This window comes from Diceros bicornis, chromosome 5 (genome assembly GCF_020826845.1).
Source record: "Diceros bicornis minor isolate mBicDic1 chromosome 5, mDicBic1.mat.cur, whole genome shotgun sequence".
Taxonomy (NCBI): domain Eukaryota; kingdom Metazoa; phylum Chordata; class Mammalia; order Perissodactyla; family Rhinocerotidae; genus Diceros; species Diceros bicornis.
In genome coordinates this window covers 35,793,822-35,798,509 of record NC_080744.1, presented here as the reverse complement: position 1 = coordinate 35,798,509, position 4,688 = coordinate 35,793,822, and the positions used below count along the sequence as shown (strand labels likewise).

General features: G+C 38.0%; 1 pseudogene; it reads left to right on the top strand.

The window, feature by feature from the left end:
* Positions 1-564: 564 nt before the first annotated feature.
* LOC131405394 (tigger transposable element-derived protein 1-like) lies at positions 565-2,696 on the top strand (annotated as a pseudogene).
* Positions 2,697-4,688: the final 1,992 nt, after the last annotated feature.

The window sequence follows — 4,688 nt, the reverse complement described above, 5'->3', positions numbered from 1 at the left end:
TTGGCCTAAACAAATTTACTTGAAAGAAGAAACTAAAGTCTGATCCGTGATTGTTTAGTTCCTTTTTCTATTCTGTCGATGGCACTCTCTGTTTTTAGTCTTTGTCTTCAGTATACATCTCCTATGTAATATACAGGCATACCTCGTCTTATTGTGCTTCGCTTTATTGCACCTCACAAATATTATATTTTTTTACAAAGTTAAGGTTTGTGGCAACCCTGTGTCGATCAAGTCTATTGGCACCATTTTTCCAACAACATTTGCTCACTTCGTGTCTCTGTATCACATTTTGGTAATTCTTGCAATATTTTAAACTTTTTCATTATTATTATATTTGTTACAGTGATCTGTGATTGGTGATCTTCGATGTTACTACTGTAATTGTTTTGGTGCATCACGAATCATACCAATATAAGATGGTGAACTTAATCAATAAATGTTGTGTGTTTTCTGACTGCTCCACCAACCAGCCGTTTCCTTGTCTCTCTCACTTTCTTCAGGACTCCCTATTCCCTGAGAGACAAGAGTATTGAAATTAGGCCAATTAATAACCCTACAGTGGCCTCTAAGTGTTCAAGTGAAAGGAAGAGTCATACTTTTTTTGTGTGTGTGTGAGGAAGATCAGCCCTGAGCTAACATCCATACTAATCCTCCTCTTTTTTTGCTGAGGTAGACCAGCCCTGAGCTAACATCTATCACCAATCCTCCTCTTTTTTTTTTTTTTCCGCTGAGGAAGACCGGCTCTGAGGTAACATCTATTGCCAATCCTCCTCCTTTTTTTTTCCCCAAAGCCCCAGTAGATAGTTGTATGTCACAGTTGCACATCCTGCTAGTTGCTGTATGTGGGACGCGGCCTCAGCATGGCTGGACAAGCGGTGCGTCGGTGCGCACCTGGGATCTGAACCTGGGCCTCCAGCAGTGGAGCGCGCACACCCAACCGCTAAGCCACAGGTCCGGCCCCAAGAGTCATACTTTAAGAGTCTCTCACTTTAAATCGAAAGCTAGAAATGATTCAGCTTAGTGAGGAAGGCATGTTGAAAGCAGAGATAGGCCAAAAGCTAGACCTGTTGTGCCAAACAGTTAGCCAAGTTGTGAATGCAAAGGAAAAGTTCTTGAAGGAACTTGAAAGTGTCACTCCAGTGAACACGTGAATGGTAAGAAAGCAAAACAGACTTATCGCTGATATGGAGAAAGTTTTAGTGGTCTAGGTAGAAGATTAAACCAGCCACAAAGCTCTTAAGCCAAAGCCTAACCCAGAGGAAGGCTCTAACTCTCTTCAATTCCATGAAGGCTGAGAGAGGTGAGGAAGCTGCAGAAGAAAAGCTTGAAGCTAGCAGGGCTGATTCATGAAGTTTAAGGACAGAAGCCATCCCCATAACATAAAAGTGCAAGGCGAAACAGCACGTATTGATGTAGAAGCTGCGGCAGGTTACTCAGAAGATCTAGCTAAGATAATGAATGAAGGTGCCTCCACTAAACAGCAGATTTTCAATGTAGATGAAACAGCCTTATATTGGAAAAAGATACCAACTAGGACTTTCAAAGCTAGCGAGGAGAAGTCAATGCCTGCCCTCAAAGCTTCGAGACAGGCTGACTCTTTTATTGGGGGCTAATGCAGCTGGTGACTTTAAGTTAAAGCCAATGACCATTTACCATTTTGAAAATCCTAGGGCCCTTTATTATGCTAAAGCTACACTGCCTGTGTTCTATAAATGGAACAACAAAACCTGAATGACAGTGCATCTGTTTACAACATGGTTTACTGGATACTTGAAGCCCACTGTTGAGATCTACTGTTCAGAAAAAAAGATTTCTTTCAAAATATTACTGCTCATTGACAATGTGCCTGGTCACCCAAGAACTCTAACGGAGATGTACAATGAGATTAATGTTGTTTTCATACCTGCTAACACAACATGCATTCTGCAGCCCATAAATCAAGGAGTAATTTGGACTTTCAGTCTTATTATTTAAGAAATATATTTTGTGAGGCTATCACTATCATAGATAGTGATTTTGCTGATGGATATGGGCAAAGTAATTTGAAAACTTTCTGGAAAGGATTCACTGTCCTAGATGCCATTAGGAACATTCATGATTCATGAGAAGAGGTCAAAATATCAACATTAACAGGAACTTAGAAAATGTTGATTCCAACCATCATGGATGACTTTGAAGTGTTCAAGACTTCAATGGAGGAAGTAACTGCAGATGTGGTGGAAATAGCAAGAGAACTAGAATTAGAAGTGGAGCCTGAAGATGTGACTGAACTGCTGCAACCTCATGATAAAACTTTAATAGCTGAGGCGTTGCTTCTTATGGATGAGCAAAGAAAGGGGTTTCTTGAGGTGGAATCTACTCCTGGTGAAGATGTTTTGAATGTTGTTGAACTGACAACAAAGGACTTAGAATATCACATAAGCTTAGTTGATAAAACAGTGGCAGGGTTTGAGAGGATTGACTCTGATTTTGAAAAAAGTTCTGCTGTGGATAAAATGCTATCAAACAGCATCGCATGCTACAGAGAAATCATTCATGAAAGTAAGTCAGTTGATGCAGCAAACTTCACTGTTGTGTTATTTTAAGAAATTGCCACAACCACCCCAGCCTTCAGCAGCCACTACCCTGATCAGTCAGCAGCCATTAACATCGAGGCAAGAGCCCCACCCGCAAAAAGATTACAACTCGCTGAAGGCTCAGATGATGGTTAGCATTTTTTAGCAATAAAGTATTTTTAAATTAAGATATGTACATTGTTTCTTTAGACATAATGCTATTGCACACTTAATAGACCATAGTATAGTGTAAACATAATTTTTATATGCACTGGGAAACGAAAACATTTGTGTGACTCACTTTATTGCGTTATTAGCTTTATTGTGGTGGTCTGGAACTGAATCTGCAGTATCTCTGAGGTATGCCTGTACATCACATTTCATAATATCAAGTTACTCTTTTGATCACTGAGTTTAATTTGTGAATGCTTAATAATTTTACAGGGTCAGGGACCAGCCCAGTGATGTAGCAGTTAAGTGCACGTGCTCCGCTTTGGTGGCCCAGGGTTCTCAGGTTCGGATCCTGGCTGCATACCAAGGCACTGCTTGTCAAGCCATGCTGTGGCAGGCGTCCCACATATACTGTAGAGGAAGATGGGCACAGATGTTAGCCCAGGGCCAATCTCCCTCAGCAAAACGAGGAGGATTGGCATGGAATGTTAGCTCAGAGCTAATCTTCCTTACCAAAAAATAATAATAATAATAATAATTTTACAGGGTCATATTAAGTAATAAGTGAAGGGGACATGTAAAGTTAAGTTCTTTGAATTTTGTAGGTGTAGGAACTTTAAAGTCTTAAAGTCTTGTACTTTGAATAGTTAATAGTATTATTGATAGAACTTCTCAAAGTCACTATGATTTTCGTCAAAAAAAAAAGAAAAAAGAAAAAGGGCAGTATTTTCAAAGGAGAAAATAATTCTCTTTGAGGAATCCAAGAGCTGATGTTTATGTGGCACTATGATTTTTACCAGGGGCAGATCTAGGTTGTGTGGGGCGTAAAATATATATGACAAGGGTGGATGACTCTTTTTAAGGAAAAGAACACAAAATTATGAAGATAAAATTATGAAGAATACAACATTTGCCTTGGATGGAGCCATTTAATTGATGGACCCTGAAACTTAATTTTTATTATCTTCACATAACATCTGCCTCTGCTCCAGGGAACTATTGGATGACTTTTTCATTACAGTTAAATGTTTTTTAAATAAAATTAAGAGCATTGTGATGCTCTTCAACTGTTTGGATCTAATTTTGTATTGTAAAATAATCCACTTTTTTGTAGGAACTGTCCAAAATAACATATAGCAGCTTCATAGTTTATTTCTACTTTGAATACTGATAATCATTTAATGAAAATGGAAGATACCAAAAGGTACCCTTTTGAAATTTGTCAGCAATATTGATCTGGTATCTACTGTATAAGGAGCACTGAAATAATGGTATAAAACATCTATTGGGGTCTTTTTTCTCAACAATTTTATGCGAAGGACACCATAACTCCTGACTCGTAAGGGCACTTTGAAAAGGGTAAATGAAGTGGTAGCACAAGGTTTACTTTAACAACTGAAAAAATGTGTCACGTGTATTAATGTCAACAACTGGAATTTTACCTCATTAGCCAATTTCTGGATCTAAGGCTCTGATTATTATTCTAAGCAGAAAAAATATGCTAATTATTCACTCTGAATGTAGAAGGAAAAAAGGTGTAAAATCTCCCGTTAGCCGTGTGACCATGTACTAATTGCATGTCATGTGTCAAAATAATGCAGCTCACTGTGCCTAAAGCAATTAGACACACAGAACTCCATTAATGAAGCACTGTCTGTCACGAAAAGTGTTTTCTGTGCTATGGTTGAAGATTAAAATATTAACTTCTCAAATATTTATGATAGTTACTGACAGCATTTCAAAATGTTGCTTTTAACAAAAGCTTCCTATTAAGAATTAGTTTTTCATTTGGATTTTATATTCAAAGAAGATATTAACATATGGGAGTATTATGGGATTTTTTTAGGTATCTGAAGAGAGTTTATTATAAAAGGTAGATTACTTTTAGAAAACTTTACCCTGTCTTTGCCCTTTAATTTTTTTCCTCAGAAAGGGGCTCTCTGAGGGTATAACAAAAACATC